This window comes from Mustela nigripes, chromosome 4 (genome assembly GCF_022355385.1).
Source record: "Mustela nigripes isolate SB6536 chromosome 4, MUSNIG.SB6536, whole genome shotgun sequence".
NCBI classification, from domain to species: Eukaryota; Metazoa; Chordata; class Mammalia; order Carnivora; family Mustelidae; genus Mustela; species Mustela nigripes.
The window spans coordinates 109,689,675-109,699,502 of NC_081560.1; the positions used below are offsets into that span (position 1 = coordinate 109,689,675).

Genomic DNA, 9,828 nt, shown 5'->3' on the forward strand with positions numbered 1-9,828 from the left:
TTAAGATTTTATTTATTTATTTGACAGATGAAGATCACAAGTAGGCAAAGAGGCAGGCAGAGAGAGAGAGAGAGAGGAGGAAGCAGGCTCCCCGCAGAGCAGAGAGCCCGATGTAGGGGTTCGATCCCAGGACCCCGAGATCATGACCTGAGCCGAAGCAGAGGCTTTAACCCACTGAGCCACCCAGGCGCCCCTGACAGGTTGCTTTCTTAACCTGGGATGATGGGGCACCCTGTTCATCCCCTCCCATAGGTCATTAACTTCTTCAAGTCTGCTGGAGAAGTCGCTGTTTTGACAGTCATTGTAACTGTGACTTAATCGGCACGATTTCCATGACTAATTCCACGTGCAGAGGAGGGTGCTGTCACACCTCTGACAGGGTTTCTCCCTCCGCAAGGGAGAGCCACCCTCCCACTCAGACCTCCCAGGAGGGGTGGGACTGGGGTCCTGGACAGGTGCCTCCTGTTTACACTCTCAGGGGACAGCACAGACCTCCAGGACGGGAGTGGGGAGACGATTTCAGATGGAAGCCCTGTGTGCCCCAGCCAAACCCATCATGCCTCAGCTGCCCGTTGACAACAGGGTGCTAATAAGGGACCCAGCTCACCAGGGGGGTGTGGGTGCTCTTGAGCTGATTTTATGTAGCAGGACACAAGTGCTCAGTATTATTACAATAATAGGAAGAGAGCCACCATTAGCATTTTTAAGCCCTGGGGATACTTGAAAATCAGAAACTCGCAGAGGTGCTGATAACGGCCCGCCTAAGAGCTAGAACACAATCACCAAGCTGCCGGCATTTAACTCATCACTGTGCACAGTAATTTGGATTACATCAGTCTGAAAGGGGGCTGGGAATGCGGAAGGGGTGGTAATTAAAAAAAAAAATCCTTTTCTATGTGTTCATTTAATCAACAAATATCGGCAGAGTGTCAGGATTTGTTCCTGGCGGGGGGTGAAGGTACCCTGTGGCGCAGCCCTCCTCGGGGATGGGAGGGAGGGAGGAATTGGAGGTGGGTGGTTATTCGGGAGCCTGGGGAGAGCCAGCAGCAGGATCCTGGGGCAGATGGACAGGGGTCAGGGGTTGGGGAGCCCTAGCACAGGGCCTGGTGCCCTGTGGACCCCCCAGAATGTTCGTGGAATGAATGAACTAAGCAAGTAAGAAGAAGCAACAGTCAGAAAGTCCATAGAGAGCTGGGATAGGTTCCGTCTAGTAAGAGGCAGCAAAACTCAGGAAAATCTTCGCATTCCGGGATGTGCAGCCTCGGAGGAACAGCACGATGGTGGCAGACGAGAAAGGAAGTAGGGCCAGGCCTTGGAAAAGGAGCAGACCCAAGTAGCTCCTCTCAGCCACAGTGCTGAGTCCTCTCTGGTTCAGGCAGGCCTCCTCCCGCTTCCCCAGCAAGTGATGTTCTGAGCTGTTCTTCCAATTCCGTCCTTGCTGTGCGTTTTAATAAATATTTTTCCCACTTCATCCTTCCAGCCGTGATTTGGCCGTTGGCACTGGCCCGGTTTTTCAGATGATGAACCTAGGCTCAGAGAGGTTCAGCTGCTTCCCCGAGGTCACACAGCAGGTGCACATGAGAGCGAGGAGCAGGAACCAGGTCTGTCTGACTTCAAAGCCTGGGTTTGGGGTTTGCTATCCTTCATCAGCACATTTCATAGACTCATAGAACCTCCAGGCTGGGAGGGATCTAGAAGATCCTACAGAGGAGCCCTCTAAGTGGGGCGGGGGTGGGGGGGATCCTTTTCCAGACTTCAGCATAAATTGCTTATGCTCTTGCTCCGGAAAACTGCAAACAAGGACAAAAAGTGGGGAGAGAAGGAAGACAAGGAAAAAGCGAGGGAGGGAGGGAACGAAAGTCCCCCTTCCACGAACATACTGAGAATCTCATTGGCAGAAAAGCCTGGCATGAAGCTGTTTTGATTTCGGCAAACCTGAACAGTCTGCACGTTATGTTGAGGGTCGTTCTTGCGTCCAGTTACATTTGGAGGGGGGGCCCCGTCGCCTGCTTGGGGCCGGAAGTCTCGGGCGGCCCTGGCCAGGCTAAGCTTTGTCCTGGCCTCCGAGATGTGCTCTCTTGTTCCCAGGCCATGCTTTGCCTCCTCTTGACAAAGGTCCTAACTGGCTGCCCTCCTTGTGGAGCTTTCTATCACATCTCCCCAGTTTGACCCCACGTCAGTGGCAGCCTGGGGGACCCCATCCCGCCTGCCCCGGCTTCCTGAGTGAGACCAAACCCAGGGAGAAAGTAGGAAGCGGGCCGTGGGCAGTCTCCCCGACGCTTTAGAGACCACTGTACAGCTTCCCTGGATCTGGCACCTCCGGGAGACACCACTCCGAGAGCCTGGGGTGGAATGGGGTGCAGAAAGGTGACTCGGTTACTTGGCCTAGTGTTTGTGGGGAGACCGCTCTGGGACCTAGAAGAGTAGCAACTCTGTCTAAACCTCGTGGTTTGCACATACGAGGGCTTTTGTTCTGTGTGCCAAGGAGCTTCTCTGGGGTCCCAGAAGGGGTGGGGGGGACATGACCTGTGGGAACTCCACGGCCTTCAGAAGAGCAGACACGGCTGTGACCGGCCATGGTTGCTGCCAGGCCCCTCCTGATGCCTGAGAACGTGCCCGAGGACGCCAGAATCTAAGGGCACAAGAAGGAAGGCTTCCTGCCCTCGGGTGGCTTCGAGTCTAGGCCAGGGACAAATGAGAAGACACGGAGGGGCTAAGCTAGGTGTCAATAACGATAAGGACAGTAGAGATTTTAAAAAGGGAGAGACAGGTGTGGACGCGGGTAGCAGGAGCAGCTTCCGGCACGAGGAGGGGCCTGAGGAAGGTCTGGGACGGATCCGGGTGGAGAGTGGGGGAGGCGGACACGGGAGGGCGAGGGCAGAGCTGAGGGTAGAAGAGCCGGAAGGATAGGAAGTCCTCACCAGGATGGGATGGTCACAAGGGACCGTGCTAGTCCTCACCAGGATGGGACGGGTCACAGCAAGGAACCGTGCCACCTACATTTATCACAGGTCTCAGAGTAACTCTGTGTCTTGTGTGTCCTGTGACCTCACCACATACCACAATGTGTCAAGCTTTCTTGACACGTTCAGGGAAATATGGCCCTGTTCTCTGAGCACAGCTGATTGGGGTGGGGGCAGGGGCACCGGACCCCAGGTTGGACTTTTGGATTTGGAAACCCAGAGTGGTTCCCATGAGTTTTTCCCCAGTGGCTGAAGCTGTAAGAGGCAATGTTTGGAAGACTGGGAGAGAAGAGGCAGTGGGTCTGAAGCAGGGGCGGGTGAGTGGAAGAAGCTGGTGAACACATTCAGGGGGAGCGGGCCTATGGTTCCCCTTCCTAAGCCACTTAGGTCTCAGGAAAGAATGAGGCTCAGTGAGAAATTTGCCCTGAATCATCGACCAGGAAGTCATGAAACCTGGACTCGGACTCAGATCTGTCTGATTCCAAAGCCCAGGGTCCTTACTCGCGCCCCCCAGAGCGTCCTTTGTTAGTCATCTAGGACTTTCTAACGAAGTTCTACAGACTCGGTGACTTTGACAATGGAAACTTACCGTCTTGTGGTTCTGGAAGCTCCATGTCTGAAATCAAGATGTTGCCAGCACCCTGCTCTCTCTGTAGCCTGTGGAGAATTCTTCCTCACCTCGTGGGGCTTCTGGTAATGGGTGCAACCCTCGCTACATGACGGCCATACTTCTTGGTGGGTGTTTCTCTGTCCCTTCGAAGGACTCCAGTCCTACTGGATCCAAGGCCCACCCTTGTCCAGCAGGAGCTCGTCTTGACTTGACTACGTCATCAAAGACCCTATTTGCACCTCAAGTCCCATTTGGCACATCTTCAGGGACACAGTTCTACCCCATAACCTTCCTCCAGAGGATGAGACGTCATCGCTGGTGAGGGAGCCGAGACCAAGAGATGCAGGGACTGACCCAGGCGACCGGCCGTCGGGCTGCAGGGGCCGGTGCTGGGAACTCTCTCTCCCCTCTTTCATGTCACGGGTAAAGCTGTTCTTGTGGCCACAGAAGAAAAGACACAGAAGATCATGTAAGCTGGGGAGGAAGGAGCCAAAAGCAGATGTTTAAATCCTCGATGATAAAGTGAGAAGGTGAGTGGGGGCCAGAGGTAAGGAGAAAAGAGGGGCTGGCAATGAGATCACAGCGACCCACCTGGCGGGACGGCTCGTTTGTTCCGTACTAAGGGGCTCATGTGTGTGCGGTGCACGAGGACGCGTCTGCCACACCGTCTGCTTTTGAGGGGAGGCTCCGCGCTCAAATGCGTCTGAGCCCTCAGACTCCTGCCTGCCGTGGTTTCCTCCTGTCTTCCGTTACATGTCTTCAGGTAGATCGTCTGGAGGATCACTGTGCTTTACAGTCATTCAAGAACCAAGATTTTTGGCCTGCTCCTTGGGTTTGGAGATGGGCAGTACGTTATTAAGACCAACGTCTTTTGGGAAGAACCAGAATTAACCAAGCAAGAGAAGAAAAACGTGACGAATTAGGCTAAACGTGATATGACAATTCAGTTCATTTCTGGAAAGCCCTAGTAAATAGTATCTTTGAAATGGACTTCAAATAGTATTCTGCACTAAGATCTTATTCTTTATATAGAGATATAATATTATATACACCAAAGGCCCTCGGTATGTGTGTATGTGCGAATGTATGTGTGTGTGTATCTTTAAATGTGTGTGTGTATGTAGGTTCTTTTTTTTTTTTTAAGCTTTTTAAAATTTAATCTATTTATTTGAGAGAGAGAGAGAAAGTGAGAGAGACCATGAGAGGAGAGAAGGTCAGAGGCAGAAGCAGACTCCCCACAGAGCTTGGAGCCCAATGAGGGACTTGATCCTGGGACTCCAGGATCATGATGAGCTGAAGGCAGTTGATTAACCAGCTGAGCCACCCAAGCTCCCAGTAGGTTCTAAGTATGTATTTGTGTGTGTGTGTGTGTGTGTGTGTGTGTGTCTGTGTGTGTGTGGGTGTGTATATCGGCCCTAAGTATGTGTGTGTACTTATATACGTATAGAATGGTATATGTGTGTGAATTTATTTACAACATTGGGTGTGCGTGTAAATACACACGTACTATATACATACTTCTATATACACTTCAGGTTCTAATTAACAGGCCTTGGTTAAATGTCCGTCACCTTCAAGATCTCCAATGTCACTTTAGTCTCAAGACAACAACATGATAACCAGGAAATGCCCTGGGAACATAGACTATTACACCATCTGGGTTTAGGAGACCAATGATATTTGTAGGGAGCAGAATCGAGGGGAACCCCCCAGAAAGAGGAGGTGTGTGTTGTAGCGTTCTGTATGAAGCACAGTTGGGTGCTTCCCACAAAATGTCTTCCCAGTCCCCCAATTTTCTCCCCGGTTTCTGACACCAGTGTCGTGGTACTTCCCGTTCTCCACCCTCGTAGCCCAGGTCTGCAGCCCAGACACTCTTGCTTTTGGAGGTGCCCCTGCCCCCATTACACCAGGCGTGTTCAAATACCCCCCATCCAGTTATCAATTTAGCTTCTTTTCTTTCCAGATTCTGAGGACAATCAAGTCTCCTCTGGAGTAAACGAGCCGGTCTGGAATTCCGTATTTGGCGTTCACCCCTCTGACTCGCCTCTCCCAGCGACCTCTCAGTACCGAGGGGGCATCGCAGACCCAGCTGAGCTTTGATTCCTGGATCCCCCTTTCTTCTCTCTCCTGTGACCTTCGCCGCAGGTTTGCTTCAGGACCCAGCAGGACCACGTCCTCTTCTCTTTGAACTTCCCTCATCCTGCTCCAGCCTCCGAAAGAGCCCCCCTCTGAACTCTGAGGGTGCCTCTGGTTTGGCACTTTCTTTTCTATTCCAACTAGATGGGTATGGAGCGAGCCTCTGATCTGGACCACCGCCGCGCTTTTGTGCCTCGCTGAATCTCCTGCCATGACGTTTATTTATAGCTGCGGATACCCAAGCCCAAAGACGCGCAGGGAAAAGTCAGCACTTACCTTCTTTCACTGAATCAAGGTGCACCGGGATTTTAAAAACCTGTCTCTCAGCTTGCCGGCGCTCAAGCCCTCTAGCCCTCTCTCCGCTAACCGAAAGAGCTGAAAGAGTGTTTTAAAACCCCGAAAGAGGACAACCATGAAACGAAGCGGAGCTTTTCAGCACTTCCCATGAAGCAGGCGGCACCTTGAACGTTCAAAACACTCAATTATTTCCTAAAGTGTTTTCTACACGCCGAGTCCTCAGACGGAATATTTATTTTGACTTCCACTAAAGGAAAGGAGAAAATAAGAAATCAGAAAACCACAGCCCCTTCCTTTCTAAGAGACGTACCTCCTTCCAGCACACCTAGGTACATTAGTGAGTCTTTCTTTCAGAATATAAAATAATATATAGAGAAAAGAGGCAACTATTAATTCATCGAGGACTGACTACCCCGTCTGGATTTGACCAAGACTTTTGTTTTTCTCCCCCATCCTCGTGGACAGCCAGCTTCAGCCATTGCGCTTCGACATCGTAGTCTGGACTGAATTCCTGCAGGACCCTTGCGTGGTGTTTGTACCTGGTTGTTTTCATTGTTTCCTTGGTGCCCTTGGTCAGACTGGATGGCTTCAGACTCGTTATTCAGAGGCTTTTGATGATTGAAAACAAAACATAACAAAGCACTGTCTGCTTGGCTGTGCCCACGAAAGACACGGTCTCACGTCCTTCCTCTTCCAGCCCCGGGCCCAGAGCGGGGCTCATCTACCACACGCCCTGCCCAGAGACCAGCAATCTTTGGGGACTAGGCAAAGGAGCCAGCTAGTGGCCTGTCCTCCAGGGGGGGCTTTAAGGAGTTCCTAGTTAGTGGGTCTACAGTACCCCAGAAACCGAAATTGTTTCCCCAAATGCTAAACAATAAGACATTGCTTCACAGGGCCTGGGTCCCTTAGTTATTTTACGGGAAATCCAACTCCAGCAGCCTTACCCAGCCATTATCACTTAATTACCAATATAAATCTCACTAGCAACTTCCATAACTTCATTTGCAAATGAATGCGCACACCTCCTAAATCATCCCCTCCTTTTCTCTCCCGAAGAAGGAAGAAGGCTGTTCCTGATGGGAACTGGGAGGAACCCCACGCCGGGCGCACTTCGCAGAGGTTCCCGGGAGCCCTGCGTGCCGCTGGGCCAGCGTGGACCTGGAGCACGGCTGGACGGGCGCCCGGTGCCCACTTTCCGCTCACACCCATAAATCCCCACCGGCCTCAGCTGAGGGGCAGGAGCATGGCAGGAACCTGGCTCCCTCTGCTTCAAAGGTTCACAAGCCACCGTGAACTTCTAAGCGATCTGAGGCCAAGTTTCCGGTATGTAATGAAAACCGAAACCTGGTTTTGGGTTTCCTCCCCAAATTCACACAGAGCTGGTCATGGCGAGAGGCATGTGAAGCAGCAAGGACAAGCAGCCCTGGGGCTCGACCGAGTCGCAGGGCCTCAAGTTCTATTTCAGGCTCTGCCACCAATGTGTGTGGCCTGAGGCCCGTCCCCCACCCTCACTCCCCTTAGGTAACTTTCTCTCGAAGTGAGAGGGTGCTGTTCACTCGACTTCTTCTGGGACCTGTGGGCGACACAGTGCAGAGGACTCGGGGGTAGGAGCTCCCCATCTGAGTCTTACTTACATGAACACACCCACCTTAGGGACGTTGTGACCATCCTGCCCACACCGGTACTTGTCCGTTGCCCTCTGTCTGCAGCCCGAAGCTTTGGTCTCATTTCTTCTAGGCCGCAGCTTGGATTTCAGGCACAACTTCTACTTGTTTGTCCTTCAGCGTCATGGAGATGAACAGAATCATGCGTCCTTCATTTCGAGGGCTCACCTAAATGACCCCCCAGATCATTCCCAACACGGGGGGTCTGCGAGTCTACGAAATGTCATGGTGGAAAGAGCACGAACCCAGGCTTTGAAGGCGGGCATACCCGGTCCCAGCTCTTGGCTCTCGAAGCTGCAAGCTGTGTGACTTCAGGCAAGTTGCTTAACCTCTCTGAGCCCAGTGTCCTCATCTGAAAAACTGGGCCAATGCCAAGTACCAAACTGTTGCCACGAAGATCATTAAAGTGCTTACAAGACACAGAACAGTGTGTCTAGTGTATGGTGGATGCCAATGTCAACGTTCAATTCTGCTTTTCTTTATTCACATGCGTCTCTGATGGGTCAAAAATGTAGGCCACCGTACATTTGAATATTGTTTCTTTCTTCTCATCCAGGGTCCCACTTCGGAAAGAAGGAAAGAAGGAAATAAACAATAACCCTCAGAGGCCTTGCTGAAAGCATTACCCATCCATTGAAATGTACTTTCCATTCAAAACTAGGTTATTAATTATTCATTCCTGTTGGAACCGAAATAAGAACGGAGCTCACTGCCTACGACCCAGAGCTTGACAGGAACAGGCCCCGACCGCTTGATTTCAATCGTTTCCTGTGATCTATGTAATATATCCCAGATCTAAGATTTGCAGTGTTGAGAATCAGGCAGACTTTAGACTGAATGACTGTCGGTAACGTTCAGTAGATGCCCTGGAATGACTGTTCACTTTCCTCTCATTTCCATTCCAGGCAGTGCATTTCTTGGGGATTATTTCGCTGCATGGGTGGCCCACGTCCCTTGGCCTTCAGCCTTTTGGCTCATTCCACTGCTCTGGGCAGGCAATAACCACCCAAAAATGCAAGCTTTTCTTTCATGCCCCAGTGGCATGAGTAACATCATTAACTCTTCGAGGCTGAGGTTTGGGATTACGTAAAGACCTTACACCCTGCTGTGTTAGCAGCCGGAATACCAGAGTAACAAAGTGTTTGCAGTCTGTTTCTCATGCCAGAAATGTGGTGGCCCTAATAAACAGTCCCTGAGATATTTTTTCCCAGCGATCACATTTCATCAGGATTGTGGATTTCAAAATGGAAGCTAAATCCTCCCTACTTGTAGGTCCAGCAAGAAGAAACAAGGCAGGAAGAGCGCGGGCTCTGAAACTCATTGGACTGGGGAAATGCTGCTGACATGTCCCCAGGAGTGAAAGGACAGGAAGAGCACAGCTGTGTGGTATGGTGTTTCACAGGCTCCTCTGTAGATGAGCTTTTGAAAGGGTAAAAACCTTGCAGGACACTCGTGAAAGGAGACACAGTAACACATTTCCTATGGGCCTCGGGCCAGGGCTGGAACAGACCAGAGACGACGCACCTGCACTGTGGATCCCGCGCGCCATCTGGTGGCTCCGTGCTGACATTGCAAGTACCGTCCGGGCTTGTGCCCCACTGAGGCTTCACTTACACAAGGAGCCCTTAAGCAGGTTTCCAGGTTCTGTTGGGAGGTGATCACCTGGGCCCCAAAGGAAGACACCAAGGGCCAGGTGTTCTGAATTCCATTCTTTATTCCACAACAGGACACGGAGGCCCCGGGTTCTTCTGGAAAACAGCCGTCCCCTCTGAGCCATCCGGCCCTTCACGTTCTCCTTCCTATGTCATGATCACCCAGGTCTGGGCACAGGAGTCCCCACTTGCCCCTGCCCGGAACACACATATGTCCTCATCCCTGGCCTTCTGGATCTCGCACTTTCCAAGACTCGGTCCACAAGCATCTTTACATTCTCAGAAGACCTGTCTCAGTTTTTGCTCACCCTAATGTTTCCAAAGCATAGTCCAAGAATTCTGGACTTATATCAAGAACTGCAGCTTTGGAGTGCCTGGCTGGTTCAGTCGGAAAACCATGTGACTCTTGATCTTGGGGTTGTGAGTTCGAGCCCGTGATGGTTGTAAAGATTACTTAAAAAATAAATAAATACCCAGTAGTGCAATGGCAGGGTCATAGGGAAGTT

At 51.5% G+C, this 9,828-nt stretch overlaps 1 long non-coding RNA gene across 2 annotated transcripts; it reads right to left on the reverse strand.

The window, feature by feature from the left end:
• Nucleotides 1–850: 850 nt before the first annotated feature.
• LOC132015159 (uncharacterized) lies at nt 851–8,584 on the reverse strand. Of its 2 annotated transcripts, none has more exons than XR_009403569.1 (4): nt 7,655–8,584; nt 4,165–4,400; nt 3,553–4,047; nt 851–1,790 (listed from the first exon to the last, which is right to left on the reverse strand). It is a non-coding gene; the product is annotated as an uncharacterized LOC132015159 (long non-coding RNA). The 2 variants fall into 2 exon arrangements; XR_009403568.1 differs by having other exon boundaries at nt 4,165–4,441.
• Between the last annotated feature and the right edge of the window lie 1,244 nt (nt 8,585–9,828).